The 23,238-nt window shown below is 42.6% G+C and overlaps 1 protein-coding gene across 16 annotated transcripts in view; it reads right to left on the bottom strand.

Annotated features, from left to right (window-relative positions):
- CXXC4 (CXXC finger protein 4) overlaps positions 1–23,238 on the bottom strand; it is a 165,470-nt gene that overhangs the window by 99,067 nt on the left and 43,165 nt on the right. For 2 of the 16 annotated variants that reach the window (XR_016465896.1, XR_004168883.2), the window contains one exon: positions 12,502–17,620. The exons of the other annotated variants lie outside the window; for them this stretch is intronic. The gene's annotated coding sequence lies outside the window, so the exon portion shown is untranslated. Of the gene's footprint in view, positions 1–12,501; positions 17,621–23,238 lie in introns of those variants that run through there. 16 annotated transcript variants of the gene reach the window in all.

Genomic DNA, 23,238 nt, shown 5'->3' with positions numbered 1-23,238 from the left:
AGGGAAAAAGGTATAAAAAAGCAAGATGCCACTTAGTTGGTTTGACTGGGTGTGATGGCACTTGCTACAAAGGGTAAGAGGCAGGATGTCACGGCTGTCATCACCAGCACACAGCAGGCAGCAGCTGTCTGCTCAAGCAGTGTGTGGCTGTGCACACTCTGACACCTGCAAGAACAGGAGTCCAAACGAAAGCAGCTTTTGAAAGCATCATTCTCTCACCTGTAGGCAACTTCTTCTGGTCTGCCTCCTTTTCTGTCCTTGATACTCCTTCCATGTTCTTAGCAACACCCTGACCACCAGCACTTAACAACTCCAGCAGAGTGGGTGTCTAACTCAGGACAGAATATATCTTGCATTATCTTAAGCTTTACATCAGTATAATGCAACAAGAGCTTTAATTTTATTTGATCGGGTAGTGGGTGTGGATTAACAGTGCATTATATAGCCTCTTTCCAAGACTGTCGTCTTGCTTGACAATCTAACTATTGGATGAATAATCTCCCAAAGGCCTTGTACCCCCATGCTACTAGGGTGAGATTTTCACAAGACTTCTGATCCTATTTAAGCATCTAAATAAATGTCAAACTTCTCCAGGAGTCCTGCATGTTGAGCGCAACATGAGGTGTTGCTACGAGATAAGCTCTTCAACATTCAGTCCTGTGAAGCATGATTGTGCTATTTACTACTACTGACCAGGACCTTCTGGTCAAACTGGAGGGCAAGAAGAAAACGCACAGGCAGCGGAAGTAGAGACAGGTAACCTGGGAGGAGTATAGAGATGCTGCTAGGCTGTGTAGGGATGGAGTCAGGAAAGCCAGGACCCAATTGGAACGGTACTCAGTAAGGGGCACAAAGGACAGGAAAGGCTTCCATAGGTACATCAACAGGAAAAGGAAGGTCCAAGAGGGCATACCCTCCCTAGTGTGCAAACAGGCAGGCTGATAACAATGGGCACAGAGAAGGCTGATGGGTACTCAACAACTTTCTTGCCTTTGTAAGAGTTGAACCAATTTCTGAATTACTATATAAATTACTGAGTACAGTGCATTCAAACTTTTTACAGTATCACTTGTTTTACAGTTTGGGCGGAAGGATTTCACAATGTAGGAATGCCACATTAATTTTACATTTAATAGTGATATTTCATTGCTTCTAAAACTTTTCACACTATCTCATTTCTAGTAGCCATTCCTAAGTCATGTTTTTATCTGCCAAGATGACACGTTCAAAGAACTTTGGCAAAGCTTCTGTGAAAAACTTGTATGAAAAATACAATGAGTAGCACTTCCCAAATGTGGGAAACACACAGCACAGTGCTTTAAAGGCCAATCAATTATGGAATAATTCCTGCAAACTGTAGCAGTAATTAATGAGCAAGTAACATGCAGTATTTGGAAGCAAACAGCAGTTAGCAAACACTGCACACAGTTTTCTGATTGCAATTCAAGAAATAGTCTTCCACCCATTTAACGATAATGGGCATTAACAGATTTCTCTAGTTAATGATGTGTCTTGCACTTATATCATCTAGTTCTAATCTGAAAGATGACTATGCAAAAAAATAGCACCTTCTTTCCTGCATACATTCACAGGAGAGAGAATCAAGTTTCCATAAGAGTTTGTTTGCATTGAAAAACCAGTGGTGATTAATTCAGGGGAGACATCTGTAAGCCCGGAGAAATTAAGATTTCACTGCACGACAGGAAGGATGAATGCTGTAACTGGAGGGTTCAGGTGGCTTTCCTCTCGTGCTGGGTGTAAGCAGGACTGATCCCCTTCTCCAGCCTCATGATACATTCTATGAGCTTTGGGAAGCAGCTCTGACAGCCCCAAGAATGGGATAAGTGTGACCTGTTCCCTTAGCAATTGGTGGGAAGGTCTGCCCAGCTTCTGTACGCACCTCCAACATCACTCTGAATAAATTTTTTCAGTGTGGACCAATGGATTTTTTTGCTAGATTGTCTAATCAGCTCCAAAAGCTGAAATCCACCAACAACCTACAAAATCAGTTGGATTATGTCTTATCATCAAGGAAGATCTCCAGAGAAGGGCCTCTTTCTCACACTGCATTTGTACAGCAACCAGGGAGAAAACAGTACTAATTGGCAAGTCCATTAAATGATGTTCTTGGTCTTAAAAAAAAAAAAAGATTATGAAAGACCAGACACATGATTGTTACACAGCCAGACACTGGACAAGGTAAAGTAGGATTTTTAACTTAGAAGTGGAAGGGAGCTGATTTTTTTTTTTTTTTTGATTTCACTAGCAACAGACACAAGAAACACGGAGAATATTTTTACACAGACTGTCACCATGCTTTAAAACTCAAGGTTGTTTTAGCATTACCCTTCAATAATCCCAAAGAGAATCAATTTACTGAAATGCATTAAGACTGGTGTTTTTTCTATGAACTGCTTCCAATAGTGCAATGAAGCTGACTAAGAAAAGAAAGCCTTTTGTAAGTAAACTTACATCTGCTACCCAGGGGGTCTGCCTCCCCAAAGTATGGAATGCATTAGGCATGTTCAAACTGAAAAAAGTTGAAAAACACTTTTTGAACAGTGGATCTATTCACCTGAGAAGGCATGCAGAAATCTTGAAACAAAATATTCTTAACACCCGACTTTTCAACCCTGAAGTGGTCAGGAAGATCATGAGTAAAATTCCTTGAGTCCCGTCACTTGCTTCAGATATCCCTCTTTCCAAATTGAAAGCACCCAGAATTTGGTTATGGGTACCAAGAACTTGGGATCATTCAACTGTTCTACGGTAAGTAGCATCTTCTGTGTTGTGCAACGTACTTTGAGCTTCTTGCCCCCATCAGGAATGCAACCTTACTACAAAATAATTTAAGAACTGAATCACTGGCTTTTATAGCAGGTGCTCAAGACCCCGCAGCCCACACTTCCAGGCAACAACTCTCTTTCCAAGGGCAACTGCTTTGGTCTGGCTTCGTGGTTACAGCCCAATTGCCTCAGAATTTCGATAGCTAACAGCATACAGCTCTTCATTGGAAACAGTCTGGATTTCCAACACAAAGCATACTCAACAGTTTCACAGAAATTAAAAAAAAAAAAAAGTAGGTGCTTGCCATGTATTTGAATTTACAGTTATTTGGTTTTTTAAGAAACTTGAATCAAGTGTGTGTACCATGTGAAGAAAATGCACATGATCCATGCAGTATTGCCAAAATACTTGCAGAAAGACCACTAATGAATTTAAGCTCCCAAGTCTGAGCCTTTTTTTTCTTATACACATTAACAGTCTTGGCAGGAGGTGTCAACCTGAGCCAGAAGGCGGCTTATCTTTCCTCACGATTCCGCCTTAACTTAGCCAGCGGAAGTATCTAATATGAAATATTGACAGGTTGAGATTGATCTGTCACAAGGGCATTAAGAATTTATTGCTGCACTAAGAAAAAAAAAAAGGCAACTTTTTTAGATGCCTAAACCACTTTTATTTTGTCAAGAAAAAAGAAAAAGACAAATGCTGAATGTATGTGAAACCAATCATGGGATTGCATTGCTTTTCCCTCACTTTCTTGAGGAAAGGAGAGTGTTAAACTGCCATCCACTAAAAGCAGCGATTTTATGCTGAGGTCTCCAAGTCAGTGAATTTACATTTCGTAAGAACACCCTGAGGGGCTTTCAGCTACTTTGCTTAAAAGGTAGACAGATACATTTACAGCAGTGCATGCAGAGCTCCATGTGCTAACATGGCCACAGAGCTAAAGATTCGCTTTCTGGCACATGTGTGTTAGAGGTGACTTAGTTCTAAGCAGGTAATGCATAAGGACACTTTTATGTGTTGGCTGGGAATACAGTTCAGTAAAGAATGTGACTGTAATTACTGGTAACGAGGGTATAAATTTCTGATCCCTGCTTTGTTGGCTGAATTTTGCTAGTGTTTCGAAGCATCTACATTTTACAATTGCCTTATTTATAGCCTGAAATTTGGTACACTAGTTTTTTGTGCATGTGAAATGCTTTTTATTCCAGTTGGTAGGAAACTACTGCCTTCACAAACTTGTCCTTCATAAAAAACATTATAATCAATTTAGTTTAAAATATTTTAACAACATAATAGATTGTTAGAGATTTTTAGCTTGAACACATTAATCGTATGGATCTTCTTTGTCTCATTTTGAATAAATAAAAGCCCTGTATCATGTTCAAATTCATATTGCTCCTATGGAGAAATCATTTGTAAATTAACAAAAAATCTCTCCTATATAATTCCCCCCAAAATGAGTCATATCTGCTATATGGAGTTACAACAGGAAATCCAGCATGTTAGTTCACCCTGAGCTTCAACCACCCATCATGCAGAATAGCAATGTTTCATCTCCATTCCAAAGTCATTCAAACAACTTGCACAAGCAAACAGTCTCTACACAAGGGTTGAGCAAACACATTTTGGGGTCAGGCTGTCATCCAGACAGGGACATCTGGGAACATACCTTTTCTTGATAATCAAGTTCTCCAAGAATACATAGCTAGAAGATCTACATGCTGCTAGGTTTAGACAAATGGATACAAAATAAAGACCCCCTATAAGTACCTTAATTGTGAACTAGCACCTGAATGTTGTACACTTGTATCACAGACTGAGATGAGGCTGCCCAGTCATCACAGCAATGGTACATTCCAAAGCTGCTCCCTTCTGCAGATACAGCAGTGACATTTTTAGATAAGATTTTATATAGTTTTGAGAATAACTCAAGCTTACTGAAGTCAGTGACCCAATCAGGGAGTCACCTTGCCTCATTACAGTCAAATTCTACATCAAATTAGTAAACTAATATCTATTTGTGGCATTATCTTGGCTTTCCTCAATGACAAATCAGTCCCTTTTGTTGACTCTTTGCTTTGTGAGCCAGTAGGTAAAATTTCCAGGCCTTACTTTGCTTACTTAGCCCTTGACTTCAGCAGAGTTGCACCACATTTACACTGGTATCAGGGGGAGCAACATTTGCCTAATCATGTATTTCTTTGAAAATAACTTCAATCAAAACATCTTAAAGTGAGTCTTTGATTCTCTAAGTGGTGAGCAGGAGTAGGCAAGTCATCCTGCCCCTATACTCAACATTGGTGAGGCCCCACCTCAAGTACTGCGTTCACTTTTGGGTACCTCAGTACAGAAAGGACATTGGAGTGCTGGAGCAGATCTAAAGAAGGGCATCAAGGCTTGTGAGAGGCTTGGAGAATATGGCCTATGAGGAATGAGAAGGAACTGGGGATGTTCAGTCTGGGAAAAGGAGGCTGAGGGGAGACCTCATTGCTCTCTTCCAATATCTGAACGGTGCTTGCAGCGAGAGCAGGGCTGGTCTCTTCTCACTGGTGACAGAATGAGGGAAATGGCCTCAAGTTGTGCCAGGGTAAGTTTAGGTTGGATATCAGGAAACACTTCTTTACAGAAAGGGTTGTTAAGCACTGGAATAGGCTCCCCAGGGAGGTGGTTGAGTCACCATCCCCGGATGTGTTTAAAAACCATTTGGATGTGGTGCTCAGGGACATGACTTAGCAGAGGGCTTTTAGTTAGGGTAGTTTGGTTAGGTTGTGGTTGGACTTGATGATCTTTAAGGTCTTTTCCAACCTGAGCAATTTTTTTATTCTATCATGAAGACATCAGTGATATCCGACTCTCTCAGAAATACTTCCTAAAGGACAGACTGCAACTGGTCACGAAGGGGTCAGAGGAAGGAGGGAAGAGAAAAAGGAGACACAGTTCCCACATGTGCTATCCATGGAGCAGGCTCAAGATGGAACTGCACATCTCCTCCTCTGCTTTCGCTAGGAGGCGATGCAAGAAAGAAGCAGACCACAGTCCTGCTTCCCTCTACTTAGAGGCATAAAGGAATGAGAGCACAAAGGAGGTTTCTGATCCAAAAACACGTTGAACACACAACGACACATTGTTAATTGTAGTCTTATTTTCATTAGCATACTGTGCAACTCAGACTGTAACCCTGCCCTCATAACAAAGTTAACTTTTGGTTCTTACTACAACCATCACAACAGCAGCTATTCCTCAAAGAAGAGACTGAACCACTGCCAAACTGCAGAGAACAGCCTGGATCTAGCACCTGCTGGACTATTGACTGTTTCATTTTGTTTTAAGCTGACAGATCAAGTACTTGAGAAGGACAAGTGAGAAGATAACCTTCTGGAAGCAGGAGGGAAAGACCAGTTTGAACATATCCACCATGGAAAGTGGGGTAGGGAGATGAGCACATTAAATCACCTCTGCACTTGAGATGGACAGTATATGGGGTTTAGTTTATTTCCTTTTCATCATGCTTCCCTAAAAATTCCAGCCTACCCCTGAGAAATTTTCATTGAAATCAACGCATTTCCACAAAACATTTTGTATTTTTGGAAAATGTTGTATTTTGACAGAGTAATGTTTTCTTGAATTTTTTTTTTTCCAATAGTTGTCATGACAAGCTCTAATAGATGCTAGTGGTGGTGTTGACAATTAACATAATGGAGAGATACATGAGCTCAAAAGTAACATAAAACGCTAGGGCTCGATCTTGAAAGAGCCCATTGCTCATACTGACACTGACTGCCATCCTCAGTACAATGCTTCAGCCCATTCGCTATCATTCTTACCATGTAACAGCAGATAGTTTGGGTCAAAACATACCACCCCTTCCATCACATCACTTTTGAAAGCCAGAAATCTCATTCTTAAGATACTTCACCCAAAAAACAGTGTAAAATTGATATAAAGATCAGAAAGCTAATGGTCTTGACCACGTGGACTACTCTGAGATACTACATCCTAGATTTCTGTGGTAGAAGTTGGGCAGTTGCACTCCCCAAAACCTGGGTCACAAATCTGAGGAAGTTTCGAAGAGACAACCTTTCATACAGTAAAGAGCTTTTCAATGTAATAGTAAAAACAGAAATCCTTTGTTTTCTTCAAATCTCAAGACAGTGGCTTTTCATCCTATGTTCAATCAGGGCACAGCAGAGAGATTTAAAAGGAGAAAAGAAAGGCTTTGTTTTTACATGGCCCTAAAGCTGCTTCTCCCTCCTCCTCCGCCACTATATTTCTGAAGACTTTTAGATTCCACAACATCAAGCAACTGTCATTAGGCCTGGATACACCATGACTTTATAGATAAGTGTCTAAATTTAGAAAACCTACTGTGTGCAACTTTGTACATTTTAAGTTTTATGGATGTGACCTCTTCAAGAAGAGTCAGATTATTGTCCTACGCTTGATTTCTGTGTGGTTTACCCCAGCAGAAGTGTGATCAAAGTGTAATTTGCCATATTTAAGCAGCTTTTTAAAGGGGCAGAAACAGCTGTATATAGGCTTCCCTGGATTCCAAGACAACTTTTGATTTTGTGCAGGTATTCCAGGTGTTGCCATTAGTGAAACATTCTGATTCCTGCTTTCTAATTATACAGTCCACAATTACTATCAACTTCCATTTCATTTTTGACATGACATGATCTATTTGTAGATATATTTTGGGCATTCCAGAAAGTAGAGCTCCAGCTAGGCATGATGCGACACAAATTGCATGTGGCAAATTATACGTTCAGGACTCAGGAGCACAGCCTCATTTGTCAGTCTCCCAGGGGGGCTGGCAAGTGTAACGGCTGGAGTCACTTACCTGCTCAGGGAGCACAGGTGCTGGCTTTTTCTGGAATCTAGGCAGGGGCAGAAGGATGCAGCCCGTGATTTGATTTTCTGCCAGTTGGGAAGAAGGACTCAGGGATGCCACGAGAAGGTGCTTTCTCTGGAAAACCCTGTTTTTTCAAACCTCAGTGTAGAGCTGAGTAGTAGAGGGCAATTGGAACCTCCCGAGTCCCTCCGGCCATGAGGCAGGGGTGGGTGGTCAGGAAGCCATGGGTAGCTTGTCTATCACACAGAAGACTCCAGTGATGTCATTCCTTCACAAACAACATTCCAACATTTCCTTCCTTGGGAATCCCAACCAAAAACAGTATGTTCAAATCTCAGAAAGCTTTGCTTGTTATTACAGCCTCTAACTAGCATCTTGAGGCAAACTGCTTACACAGCCACCTTGATAAAACTGTCTTCCCATGTTGGAAAGAAACAGCAAGTGCTATGTGAAAGTGCAGCCATGTAATGCTTGCACTTTAGCATAAATACCAATATTTAGTACCCTGTGGGCACTATAAAACAACACCCACACTAGGTGAGACTTACTCATTGAAAGCAAAATTATATAAAAAAAAAAAACTATATTTCTTTTTCAGAGCAAGGTGGAAGCAAGTCATGTCCTTAGCTGTAATGACATATTTAAATCTCTAAAACTGTTAAGTGTTATTTCCACTACAGAACGTGACAAAGAGGATCAGGAATTTTTTTTTTCCTCGAGTGACATCACATTTTACATTATTTAAGCTTTTTCAGTCAGCAAAAGCTTAGCTGGGAAAACAACTATGTACACTAGTACATCTTATTTCTATTTTGAAATAAAACTGGAACAATTCTGAATTTCAATTGAGAAGGGCATTGGCTAGAGCTAAGCATATTTTGATGCAGTGTATCAGCAATACGTTTGGTTTCTCCCCCTTCCTTTCTCACTCCTACTGCAGTCTCACAGAGAATGCCCATCCCAACAGATTGTCTGAATGTCCCTAAAACACATCGTGAGATTGCCTTCCAATAGGACTGGTGAAAAGATGACTTTACACAGGTTAATTCTCAAAGCTGACTCCACAATTTTAAAAAATGTTTATGGATACTAGTTTAAAATCATAGAATCATTAAGGTTGGAAAAGACCTCTAAAGATCACCTAGTCCAACCATCCACCTAACACCAAAGTTGTCCACTAACCCACACCCCTAATATCACAACTACCCTTTTCTACTACACCTCCACAGTGACTCTACCACTCCCTTGGGCAGCCTGTTCCAGTGCCTGATTACTCCACCGGAGAAGAAACATTTCCTAATACCCAACCTGAAGTCCCCTGGCACAACCTGAGGCCATTCCCTCTTGTCCTATCACTAATTCCGGGGGAGAGCCTGCTCACTTGCTGCTGATACTGCCCAGGTGTGCAGTACTGGGAGTCCCACAGAGAGCTGCACTGAGGGTAATGGCTGCAGAAGAGGTCTACTCGAGCCTCTTTAGCTACAGTTGTTTTACAGCCACTGCCAAAGGAGGGAGTCGTGGATCTGGATTTATCCTGACCATCAAGTACTAAACCAAACAAAGAACAGGGCTGTCTTCTAAGGGAGGCTACTACTGAAATCCAACAGCCTCAATTCAGGCACTGGGGACCAGAGCTGGAGGTGGGGAGTGAAGACGACAACAGGAGGACAAAGCTCCACAAAGATCTGCATCCTGTTTTGATGTGCACTCAATCAGACCCAGATTTCTCCCTAGGTTGTATGAAGTCTCTCCATACCCCTGTATCTAAAAGGCTGTTTAAGGAAAGCAGGCAGGACACAGCAACAGAGTCCCATTTCCAAAAGAGAGACAGACCAAACTTGAGAACTGAAGCCTAGAATAAAGGTGGCTGTAGCAGAATGACACAGCTCATACGCACACTGGAGCTGTTCAAAAGGAACACATTAGGCACAGCGTACCGAGGAAGGAGCTAAGAAGAATCACATATATGAAACAAAACATGTAGAAGACCACAGCAGCAGGGGTGGGAGAGTTTAATTATCTAGACCTCAGAGTGGATTACATTAAGCGGAGGAAGCAAAGCTTGATCTGGTACAGGACTGCTTTCTAATTTAATGTGTACATAAACCGACAAGGAAGGGAAGAATGCCAGATGTGGTATTAAGCAACACAGAGAATATGATTTAGGACATTAAGGTATAAAAAAAAAAAAGGTAGGAGTAGTGACTGCTAAGCTAGAACAGCTCCTGCAGTGCCTCCCTACTCCACTTACACTGTGTTTGCACCCAGCAAAATGGCACTGAGCAAGGAAACGCACCAAGGTGCCACTGCAAACCTTAGCGCAGTCAATACAGGAATAGCAATCTTCTAGGAAGAAAAAGGAATTTATTTCAGAACAAAGAGCAGAATTCCTATTTTCCTGAGGAAGTCCAAGCTCAGCCAAGCTTGGTGTTCTGGTGAGTTTCAGATTTCCCAGTGGTTGCCCTACAAAACACTGGAGCTCCAAGCATGAGGCAGCCTCGCAGCTACGCCAAGCTGAAAAGCCCCAGGTCATTTCTGAACTATTCCACAGACAGGGGTGGGTTCTGCTCTCACTCCACACACTGTAAAATTGGAGCTGCTTTCAATTCAGCATATCCAGTTCCAGACAAGTCTGCCATTTGGGCCCATACCGTGGTTTCAGTTTCCTCTATTGTATTATTATTATATTACTTAGCAGGTCTGCTGATGACATCGCATTCAAAATTGGGCAATTATAAACACTGGCAGGAAACTCTGGAGTAGCAAATGCTTTTTTTTTTTTAAAAAAAAAAGCAAGGATGTGAAGAAATTCAATGGAGATCTTTCATTTGATGTATTAAAAGCATACAACCAGGGAAGGAATTTGTGGGGCTGCGAGAGGGTATGAGTAAGAAGTCAGTGACAGACAAGACTGATGCAGCAATGAGCCTGAATTAATATTCGGTGCCTGAGTATTTACAGAAGAAGCTGAAGGTCACATCCCAGAAACAAGGATACACTTTCTTGTGGGGGGAAAAAAAATGAAATGCTAAAAGGCTTTATGATCCAATCTGGACAGGTAGATAGTTAATTAGAACTATTAAAAGTTGACAGGGCCCAAGATGTAGATTAACTGCATCTCACAATTTGGAAGGAAATAGCAAGGGAAATTGGAAAACCTGTAGTAATACTGCTTGATAGCTTCCTGAGGAAGGCATATCTGAGATGCCTAGGAGGTAGTTCTCCAGCTTTTTTTTTTTTTTCTTCCCCCCCCCCCCCCCCGCTTTCTTAAATCGTGGGAGGATTTAGGAATCTACTCACCAATAATCCTAACTGCAGCCACAGAACGGATATTGGAGACGTTAATGTGGGACAGGATTATGCAACACAGAAATACAGAGTCTGGGGAAGGAGAGGCAGCCAGGATTCACATCGTGTCTGTCAAATGTGCTTAAAATTCTTACAGCACTGTCCTAAATGGAGAGGCAGAAGTGAAGTGATGGGCATAATTTATCCACATGGAAGGAATTCACATGGTATCACGCCTCACAAAGAGACTGATCTGTAAAAATCAGAAAGTATAGGAAAGACCCATTCGAAGTCATCTTCAGGACAAGAAGTGGTGTGTTCAAAAAATGGAAGGGCTCAGGGTGACTAGTGGGACAGTAACAAGGCGGTGCTCCAAATTCCAGCACAATACCGCTTTTGTTCAACTTATATAAATGGCCTGCAGGGGATATAATTATTTAAGCAGAATTTTTTGCTGATAGCACATAAGTGTAAAATGGTGCACAGAGCAAGGAAATTTAAAATGATTTGAATAAATTAGGCTTATGGACAGATAAAGGGCACATCCAGTTCAGTGCGGCACAGTAAGACGTAATGACTGCAAGGCACCAAATACAATCACAGACGGGGAAGAGGCAGCAGAAGAGTGAATACTGACCAAGGGAAAGGATATAATGTAATTACTGATAAAATACTAAATTAACGTTCAGAATAAATGGTCGAAACAAACAGGCAAATTCTTTGTGCTCGGGAAGAAAAACAAATTCTTCATAATACACACTGAGTTGCATCTTCAGAAAGGCTGAACTGTGGCACTTTTCCCAGCAGTCTAAAAATACGGTGAAGAAAACAGAGGGCTTGAAAGTAAAGAACTGCACTGTCTCAATAAAGGTACAACAGGACAGACGTTTGAGATGTATTTTCCCCTCGCCATCTCAGCAAACAAACAAGCAAAATTACTTTCTCACACTCTGAATGTTAATTCTGGGGCTATCGCATACATAAATTGAAAGGTAGCTATTACCAGTAAAAAGCACCTTTCTACTGCAAAGGTTATGACATTAACCCAGGGAAAAATTCATGAATATTCACAATTGCCATTTGTCATTAAGAATCATAAAATGTGAAATGTTGAGCAGGGCTTTAGAAAACTCCTCCAGCCTAATAAATTCCCTCTCTGCTACTTACTAAGATGTTAGCACACATCCCACTTTTTTTTTTTTTTTGCATTGCATTGCACTTTACAAACCAACTTCCCACAAGTTTTTCTTATACATCTCCATGAAGAAAAGAGAACAAAGACAGGAATCACAAAGACCTGCAGAAACCTTATGGAAAATGAACAATTGAAAAAAAAGAACAACTCAAAGTTTAGCCAAGGACTTCTTTAATATATGAATATTAAAAGGCCATGAAGTTATTGTTTACACCCCTGAACATATCCAAAACTATCTAGTTCCCACATTTTCACTTGTCAGATTTGTTCCAGCTCCCAGGTGCTATGTAATGTGAGTAAAAACAGAGCACAGAGAATTTTAGCAGGGAATAAAAGGGCTGGAAGACAGACTGAGGCAAAAAAAAAAAAAAAAAAAAATAGGAGGCAGATGCTTGTCAGCCGCCAGCAGCCAGGTAGAAAGACTGAATAAAAGGATGAAACTGGGTGAGATACGTTAACCACAGTCTCACTAGGCAAATGGCTTTTGCCAGTAGGCTGCAAAGCAAAGAAACAACACAGGCAGAAAGCAGAAAAACGGGGCTCCACTTATTAATGAGAGCAAATCCTGCAGAGGAGAGCTGTTGCACTGGAGGGATGAAAAGTCATAGCAGTGAATGAAGAGCTGTGGCTAAAGTGGAAACTGTGCCCATTCAGCAAGCGAAATAGTCTCCCAAGTGGAGCACGAGAAAAGTCCATGTGTAGGTACATGTACAGAGATACACAATAGCCTCTGAAAGGTTTAAGAAAGCTCAGCTGCTTATCTACATATGCATTCACCCTTACAGTAGCAAACCAGTGCACCGGTGGAGGCCCAGTTGTCAATCAGCAGTGAGAATAGCTGTTCCCAGAGCTGAAGCATTACAGGACATTTGCATGGTGACTGCATGATGATTAATACGCAGTGAGGTGGCAGGACCAGGGTACCACATGAAAAGAGAACAGCCACACTGCAGGAGGAACTGGGGAAGGTAGCCAGCCTTTCTGACAAGGAACTGGGGAGAAGTAGCTCGAGCCCTTTGTCCCTGTGCTTTAGGAATAAGGAAAGACACAAAGCAGAGAACCAAAATCTGGGGAAGCTGAACCCTAAGAACAGCTAGCAGGGCGCAGCCCCTCCAGCAGCCATAGGTTTTTACAGCAGACACAGAGGGCAGCTCACTGCTAGGGTTCTGGCACAACACTCCCTAACCCCAAGCCACAGGGGCCGCTCCACTGAGATGCTCCAGCATCTGTCCCCAGCCACCTCACAAGCACAGAACTGCTAGGGTTTTCATAATGCTGCTCTCTCAGAGCACTCAGGCTGTCCCTGGAAGGATGTTCTCAAAGTGCCCTAACAGCCCTTCCTCCCAGAGATGGCAAGCACTGAAACTGAACATCCGATTTCCACCCCGCATCCAAATATTGCTGACAATACAGCTCACCTCTGGCAGCTAACACTGCCGTTGCATTCACGTCTTCCCTCTGGCCTATTAATATATACAGGCACTTGTGCTCATTGGCATGGTGACTGTGCTTATGTCAGTCATGCTTCTTTGTATTCTCCCTGCTTAGCCACTCGCTGTTGTGCAAAGGATGTGTGCATCAGGCTCAACACCTGCTAGAAATCTGAGCTCTCCGTGCCTTCCCTCTCTTCCCTAATGCTCTGTCCTCATGCAAAGGATTCTGTATTCTTTTCCCAATCTGATTCTCAATTTTATTACTTTTCCTACTCTTATTTTCCTGCTATCCAGCTTTCCTGATATTTCCTCCTTTGTTATGTTTGCCATATTGCTTGAATTTTGTTGTATTTGAACTGCAGCCACTTAGAGCCACATTTGGATACAAAAAAAAAAAATCCCACAACCTGGCTCTCATTCACTTTCCACTACCTTCTCCTGCACCCCAGAAAAAAATAAAATCAAAAAGGCAATAGCCTACAAAAGCAAAAAGTGAAAGACAAGGAAACTGAAATTTTCTTACAGCCTGACTTACAAACACAACAAATCCTGAAGGCAAGTACATAGGGCAGCAGCCACACTCAGAACCAAATAAGCCCCCACACTAACAGGGGTTCTTGCTGCCACTGCCCAGGCGCCAGCACCCTGCCCCCCTCCCAGGTCTTTGTTCCCAGTAGTTCCCTGTGCCGGGAGCGGCAGGCACACAGCAGCACAATAAACCACGTCAGAGCAATCCTAATGTAAAAACTGTCACAGCTATGACCAAACTTGACCACGATGGACACCTACATTTAGCTGTGTCTCTAACCATGCTCTAGATCTAATTACACCAGGATCTTCAATCCAAGGTAGCCAGAATTCACTAAACTGTTTTCAGTAAAAGGATTTTGGCAAAGCTCTGTCAGAGCTTAAACGCTCTGCAGAGAGATGATGGATTTGGGCAGCGTTAAAGCTGGGAAGGCTTTTGGGGTTCAGGGCAGACCCTCTGGTTGCTTAGAGGAAGGATCTAATTGAAACCTGCACACTCTTGTCGTGCAGATGTTTTTATATGAAATAAGCTCATGAAAATGTTTGAAAAATGGGTTAGCTACAGTAGGAAATTAAAACACTTCCCCAACCCTTACCACTCATTTTGCCCCTTGAAATTTGTTCCCTTTTTCCTCCATTCATGGAGATGAATGTTAAACAACACAGAGCTGCCAGTATGTTTCTATAACCATATAATAGTTATTATCGCTAATGTTAAACATCTTATTAATTCTGAACGCAAAGTTTGCCCAGCTCTGCAGGATTCTCCCTTGCATCACACACCAACACAGAGCCTCCAGCTATACTCACACTAAGCTCCCCATGCATTGCCCCTGAGCAGCCCAGAACCACAAATCACCAACCAGGGCTCAAGAGGAACCTCCAGTCAGCTGCTCTGCAGCCCTCCCATCAGCTGCAGGAGAGCTGCACACAGCCACCCCTGCCCCCACCGCTCATCATTTCCTCTTTTCTCAAAGATTTTTCCTCTCCACTTGCTTGCCACATTATTTCCCGGAGGAGCGTTGCTGGATTGACTGGGCTTTAATTGCTCAGCCCAGCCAGGCTCAGAGTGGAATTTCACCTTAGCTTCTTCCTCTTGTTCTCTGGAGCTTCCATGGCTCTTGATGATTTCTAAGAAATAGCCATTAGTGATTCATCCCGTTTGTCCCTTTGTTCCCCACGAGGTACACACGGTGTGGGCCAGATTATTTGCATTTATACACATTGCCTCTTCCCTGCAAAATTCCCAAGGCCTGTGCTACTCTCCAGTTGCCCCTCCTTGTGAGAGGAGTTTATTGCCATGATGACTTGACCCGTCACTTCCTCCTCACTTAATAACAGACACACATTCTGCAGCGTTGGTGTCCCCACTGATGCATTCTTACACTCAGTTCTGGTTGCCCAGAAGGGCTTCAGCCAACGTTGCCGCTTCCCACCTATCCACACCATGTAGCTCTTTCCAGACCACATTTTTGCTTTTCTCTGCCTGCTGCTCCACTGAGGAAAAAGGTCCTTTACATCCTTATACTTAAACGCCATCTTTCACGCGTCTACAACAGGGAGAAACGTGCTCACATGAATCTCTGGCACAGGGCTGTCAGGCAAATAGCTCAGGTGAATGAGGAGCACCTTCATTATCACAAGCTCTGATGCAAGCCTCAGCAACATCTGCCATAAGTTGCCATAGCCTTCACTATCAATCATTCCTCAGGCTCCTCCTGACAATGCTGAGTTGGAGGCAGAGGCTCAACCATGGGCAGGTAGGTGCTCATGCTGGAATGTGGCTCAGTTGCTTCATTCTGCCTCCCTCCTGCCCTCCTACAATCAATAATGCTGCCTAGGGGCCAAAAACCTGGGCCAGATCTCCTTGCATTTCTCTGCAAGTACACAGCAGCACTGTAAGTTTCACAACGGTCTCAAACAACACAGCCTCTGGTTGGATGCAAATCTTGCAACATAACAGCAGTGATTTTCTCAAAGGGGATGAGTTTCAGTGAATCTCTGCAAAGAAAGCAAACCTCCCATTGTCAGCTCTTGCTTCTCCTCTCAGTTTTTGGTGGTGCTTTCTGCACCCCACCTGTCTCCTACCAAGGAAAGAGTGTTAGGGTTGCACAGGAGGACTCAAGGACTGCAGCTGGATAGCCAAGCCTTGGCATTGTCACATAAGGCTGCATCTGTTACTTACGTTCAGTGGAGCAGGGAAAATAGCCAGCAAAGATAAGGAGAAAATAGGAAAGAAAGGCATTAGCATGAAAGTAAAATTCAGCTGAATATCCGCCAGAAAGCAAGAAATAGAGGCCTTGGCCTGCATAGCCTCCGCTGATGAGCTTGCACAAAGGGCCTCAGTGTGCAGCAGGTATTCCAGCTCTGTCGTTGTGCAGATAATTAAAAACAATAATGAAAGAGAGGTTTTTATGCCTGCGCTCTGCTCACCGCCACAGCTCCCGAGCTGCAGAAGCTGAGTGGTCCCTCTGCTGCAACATTTGCATTACCGCTAATCTGTAATTGGGATCCCCACTTAGCTCTGTGATTCTCTCTGACCATTTTCAGACCTTTACCGTTCAAGTCAAGAGGCTCCTTCCTCCAGAAATTATATTAAGATTTGAAAGCACGTTTCCTAATTTGTTTTAACAGGCTGCAATGATTTCTGCTCAAGCGCATTGTTTTCTCAGCACGCAACTCAAAAATAAAGCAAGAATCACACCTATTTTATAGTTTCCTCTAAAATCAGACATACAGGAATTTAAAAGTGTCTGTATTTTAAATATCTCATAGTAACGTGAAATAATGACGAGTCCTGCTTTCTCCCTCAGACACTAAAGGCCAAATGCACACACAAATCTGAAGTATTTCAGTAAAAGTAGGCTATGCTTACCCTAAGTTATATCTTCTTGTAACTTTCTAATCACCATCTTTCTTGCTACATATCTTCACAATCCCTCATCATGGAAATTATCCCATGTTCTAACCAAACCGAAAGGGGTCTAACAATAGAATTAGCTTCAGTGATGATGTGTAAGAAGGTATAGATTCTGCACTGAGGCACTGTGTGAAGAGGGATGGGAGCCTGTGTGGGTGACTGCCCAGGGATTTAAATGAAAAGGAATCCCAACCCTTTTTAGCACCATCAGGAAGAGGCTGAGGACTCAGGAAGCACAAACTGCCTCAGCCCTCACGTATCCCGATTCATCTCTCAGTTTGGACATTCAGTAAGTCTTTCATAGATCTGTCCCTTCCAAACTTGAGGCAGCAACTGGAAACAGCGAGAGCTGTTCTTTCTTGAGGAGATAATTCTAGAGTTAAACAAAAGTGTACAGCTATATAGCAAACAAAGCCAGCTATACTTAGCTGAGGACGTACTCAGATCTCTAAAACACATGCCACATGAATACCAAGTGTCACATAACTTCATTTTTATTCAGTTACATGGGAGGCTCAAAAACCAGAGCTGCTAGGTGGCTGCGGGTTTCACCAAGCACTGGCTGTGTAAGCTCTGGAGGAGAAGAATCAAGGCATTTCTTCTGCTGTCTTATTCTAGGTAGAGGTCCAAAGGTTAGAGGTTAGAAATTTCTTGCAAGCCTGAATGTTTGCAGATTATATAAAAAGATGCAAAAAGAACATTGACCAAAATCCTTTCAACATTCACATAGTTCCTGAATGTAATAAAGAGTGTCTGCCAGAATAATCAGTTTTCTCTAGGTGCAAAAATCAGTCTGGAGATAAACAGGCACAGCTTGAGAGCTACCAGTGGGGCAAACCCCAAGATATGTTTGGGCCTGTAAATCTGGTCAGAACAGAAATCCCACACATTTCACATTTTCTCCAGCCTTGTTGAATAGGCCACTCCTGTGCTTTCATGCTTAATGAGAAAGATGGACCGCAAGCTCTCAGCCTACTGCCTCATGAAAATTCTTGCCACAACATTTCTGAAATTGAGAAACTTTTAATCCATTTAACATGCTAGAACCTTCCTCCACTGGGCAACTGAAAGCTGTAACCACCTAATGATTATTCAGCAACATCTGCAAAATAAGTTTGATGTTTTCAGGCTGTTCGCCGGACATTTTGATATTGACATGGACAGATGTCAATATCATAAACAATGCCATGGTTGGCACTAATTGGTATTGTCTCATTAAACATCCATAGAATCACCAAGGTTGAAAAAGGCCTATAAGATCATCCAGTCCAACAGTCTGCAGCACAGAAGAAAGTCTCCAGTAGCTACATTTCCCTCTTGCCTATTCAAGCTGGGTTGCCACCCCCAAATCACAGACTCTCTTTACCTGGTGATTCCTGTAACTTAGAAAAACAGAACTTGTCAAGGTAAATTTTTGGGATTTTGCAGCACTGCGGAACCCACAGAGAAGAAACAGACATAATATCTCATTCTAAATCATGTTTACCCTCAGTAAATATTTCTTCTTGCAAAAAGCATTGCCATGGCATTGCGCAAAGCTGTATAAACAGTTGTAATTTTCATCCTACTTTTTGATCCTCACAGCCAGGTTGCTGAATTGTTTGGTTGTCAAGGGCAGGTTTAAAAATCTTATGCAGCGGCATGGTGTATGCTGCAAGTTCTCATGCACCTGACACCTCACACACGAACAGCTCAGGTGTGGCAGGGGGATTCACTTTTGAATTTAAAGGCAAATAAGAGGAGCTTTCTATGAGGATACAACAAAGTGAGCTCAATTTTTGCTATCAGAAATTCAGTAGTATTTCAGATCACACATTAGACTGTTGCTGTGCTAGTTTCTGTTTTCCTTGTTCTTTCTGCACTGGCCTCTTCTAATCTTTTTTCCTCTCACATCATTCACTAAAGCACCACCACTGCACTGAACTATGATTTCACTTAAAACTCTATAAGTTTACAGTGGATATGACACTGCAGGGTATGTCAGGAGTCCCACAGAACTGGCATTTTCTATCAGTAAAACAACTCACGTAAGCTTTAAACACATTCAGTGGAAACAAGCAGTTAGAAGGTGCCAACAGCAGCACGAAGTCACTGTGCCATCAAAACAGAAGATTGAAACACAAATAACCATCTACCGTACAGAATTTCCTGGATCACATCAGTCCAAAGGGAGGCTGTAAGAACGAAGGGAACAGACCCTTTAGCAGGGTCTGCTGTGGCAGGACAAGGGGAAATGGTTTCACACTAAAAGAGGAAAGATTTAGCTTGGACACAAGGAAGAAGTTCTACAACGAGGGCCATGAAACACTGGCACTGGTTGCCCAGAGAGGCATTGGATGCCCCATCCCTGAAGACAGCCAAGGTCAGGCTGGAGGGGCTCTGAGCACCTGATGGAGCTGCTGGTGTCCCCGTTCATCAGACCAGGTGATCTTTAAGGGTCCCTTCCAACTCAAATGATTCCATGAGTCTGTGCCCTAAAGCTGCATACAACAGTGTGAGCTCATGTTAGACATGTAAGCAGCATCTTGACTACTGCTTTCACTGGGCGCATTAACACTGAATGCCCACATCTAAAAATCACAGCCTTAATTTGGGAACTCCTGATAATTTTTCCACAGGCAAGGTTCAAACTATTCTCTACATACCATTGGCTTCAGTGTGAATTAAATATGAATTTCCTGGAGGAAGATAAGGGCCACAGTCATTTCTCTCTCTTCTCAGTCTCCATTTCTTTTCATTTATTCCACACCAGCAGTTACAAAAAGTAGTCTGAGGGCTGCAGTGCTATTTGGCCACGAGTAATAGGGAGTTAGAATTTGTTAAAATGGACAGCCACAAAATAAACAAACTGATAGATTCAGGTGGAAAATGATTATGAGGGAGAAAGAGGGACTTCTGCCTAGCTCAGACAGACAGCTACCACCAGCTCCCAACCAGCAACTAGTCCACATTGCTCTGTTCCCAGTTAGTTTTCCAGGGAGACATTCCAAGGCAAGCCTCCGAGGGACACAATTACTCCTCCCAAAAGAGAGATGTGAAAAAAATTAGAAAAACTGAAGGCTGATTGAGAAGGAAGAATTTAAAAGGCTGCCAGATTTCTTCCTATGGCAAAGTGGGACCTAACTGTCACCTGTGTATCTTTTGAGACTCTCCTAGGCTTCCAGTTAACGTTTTGGTTTTTTTTTTAATCCTTCTTTGGTCTAATCAGTTACTAAGAGGTAAAGACACATTCACATCACTCAGAAAAGGTAGTAATGCAAAGAGTTTCCAATTACTCTTTAATTAAAATATTAATTAATTAACAAAGTGTATTTATAGAATAATTACATAATTTCACACACCATCGATCATATTTTAAACAAATTCATTTAATTAAGTTGACATGTACACTGCATTCCCCCATAGAGTCATTTCTCAGAACCCAGTGCATATCTAACTCTAAGGAGATTCAGACTGCAGAGGGAAGCTCACAATGGCCCACAGTGGTATTTGGAGCAGAATGAAGCCACTTCATACTTTTAAGTAAATTTAATACTAGTGGCTGTAACCCTGAAGGCTGAAGTTCCACTATCTACATAAAAGGCACTGGGAAAGCAAGAGCGGCATGAGCCTTCTTGCTACCAATATCCCTCATCCTGACCTAGAGGGGCTGACTTTAATAAACAGTTAATCATTATCCTCTTCACCAAGCCTGCTAAGCAGCTTAAGAAGCTTGGCATTTCTGTGGTGGAACTGAGCTAAGGCTACCGAATCATTTCTCGCAGCCTGCTGAGCACCACCACATGCACACAGCACAGCACGCTGAGGCGGTGCACAGAGCGCCCAGAGTGTGTTTGGCAGCCTTCCTGGAGCTATCAGCTTTGCTCTGCCTTCTGTGCTCCTGGGCTGGGTGGCAGCCCTGATCCACGTGAGCATGGCTTTCCTACCTGCACAGGCTGGTCAGGCACTGTTCCATAGCCTCACACATGGAAAAAAACTTTACTGCTTTTTGGGGTTAACTCAGGATGATCTAACATGATGAGGATGATCTGCAAGCTGTTCGCAGTTTGGGTCTCTCATCATAGAATCATTAAGGTTGGAAAGACCAATAAGATCATCCAGTCCAGCCACCAGCTCATGCTTGTGACCACTCTAGACAATGCCACTCAGTGCAACATCTGCCCTTTTCTTGAACACCTTCAGGGATGACGACTGTGCCACCTCCCCAGCTAGCCCCCTCCAGTGCCTCAGCACTGTTTCGAAGAAGTTCTTTCCAATGTCCAACCTGAAACTTCACTGGCACAACTTGAAGCCATTCCCTCTTGTTCTATTGCTAACTGATGCCCATTGCCATCTATTTCTAAGCCAAGGATTCCAAATTATCTGTACAGCTCTTAAGTCTTAAGCCTGCTACACATTTCTGATTTCCCCTTCTTCTTCTGGTCTCCCATATGAAACTTGCATTGTAGCTCCAGCATTTTGTGCTCTCTCAGTACAATACTCCTCACATTTCTGCAACAGCTGGTAACAGTTTCATATTTCCTTCCTTAGGTTATCAAACAATTTCTGCTTGCTTATCAAGCAATGTTAATAGTCATTTACTCGTTGCTTAGATTCCCTTTTGGGCACTCCGTTCAACTCCATAGAAAGGTGTTTGCTGAACTGCTTTTCTGAGGACATTTAGTGCTTTCCTAGTGCACCTGGGAGCCTTAGCTACTGTTTCACAATGGTCCCCAATCACCACCTTCTTCTGCACTGCTTCCCACACAGATACCTCTCAGACCCTCAGCTGTTTGTAGGACTGCCTTATTTGCATTTTGCAGCAAGTACTGCTTTGATGATACACAGCACCAGTTTCCCCTGCATGTCCGTTTCATAACAGCAGCCACATCTTGTCTCACGTTTAACACAAACCTCACAAAATTCACCAAGCAAGTTCTAATCTGTGTAGAGATGTTGACTTGAACTGATGTTACTGAAGTAACAGGAATTACATCCATAGGGACCTTGTCCCACTAATGTCACTGAAATGGGCTAGTCATGAAAGTGAATACCAGAAGCTGAAAAGAGAAAATATAATGTGCTCCTGGATGTTCACAGTCACACACTTCAAGCCTTTATGTTTCCTAGCATCTTTAAAGTAATTCTTCACATCATCCAAGTCTGAAAATTCAGCCATCGTTTTTTTCACTCATTGTTTTTATTGAGCTTATCTGTAATGTAATGAAGTTGTGATAAACTGAGGAAGGGAAGAAACACAACCCTCAGACTCCCCCAGTCAGCCCTACTCACTTATCCCACTTCTGATTTTTCATGACATCAGTAGTCAGAATCAGGGAACTGGCTGAAATTTTCAAGAGTCTCTTAATACTGCAGGGATTCTTTAGCCTCTGCTCAGACACAGCTAAATAAATAACATCCTGAATCAAAATCGCTACTTATAATCATAGATGGTATAGAACTCATGTTCAGTTTTAGCCTAAGGAAAGCTACTCAGACAGAAAAATTGAGAGTAACGAGATATCACAGATTAGAGTATTAGCAGTACACAAGCATTTCATAAAAATGGGAAAAGGTTGTCAAACCATCCACTAGGAAACAAGGTGAAGCTGACCTATAACTACAATCACTCAGGCTGACTGAGCTAGCAAGGCTTGCACAAGCCCCATCAACTCTTCCTTTCGTTGTCTCAGATATTTCTTCTGTTTTTAAGCCGCTGCTCCCCCTTCCCCTCCTCTTCATCTAGTGAGGATGTATGAAGCTGTAGCCCAATATGTAGTATGAAATGATTTGCTGACAATCTACTGCAAAAGCAGTAAGCTGAGCCTCCCACCATTCAGGTATCTGCTTGATTTCTAGAGATCTACATCAGCAAAGAAGGAAGAATAAGGCCAAGCTTCCCACATTTTTCTTTCTTGTAAGTTGCGCCCTTAAAATCCACATTCGGATGCTCAAAGAAGCAGACTGAAATTCACCTGTGCTCAGCATGCAGCAGTTCTTCTTAATGAATTCACTGCCCTTTTTACCTTTTTTTTTTTTTTTAAAACATTCACTGTGAGCAGCTCATCATTCCGTCTCCCTGCACAAGACCCTTTCCTTCTCTCCCTGTAGGTTTCCGAGCATTTTGCCTACAACCAAACAGACCTCCCCAGCACAACAACTCTGAATCCCTCACAAAGCATAGCAGCACATCTTCTTGCTCTTACAGCCAACCTCTTTCTTCCATCTCTTCCTTTTTCTTGCCACCTCTGCC

Source organism: Phasianus colchicus, chromosome 4 (genome assembly GCF_987193195.1).
Source record: "Phasianus colchicus chromosome 4, bPhaCol1.hap1.1, whole genome shotgun sequence".
Taxonomy (NCBI): domain Eukaryota; kingdom Metazoa; phylum Chordata; class Aves; order Galliformes; family Phasianidae; genus Phasianus; species Phasianus colchicus.
The sequence above is the reverse complement of the archived record's forward strand: the minus strand, read 5'-3'. Positions and strand labels throughout refer to the sequence as shown.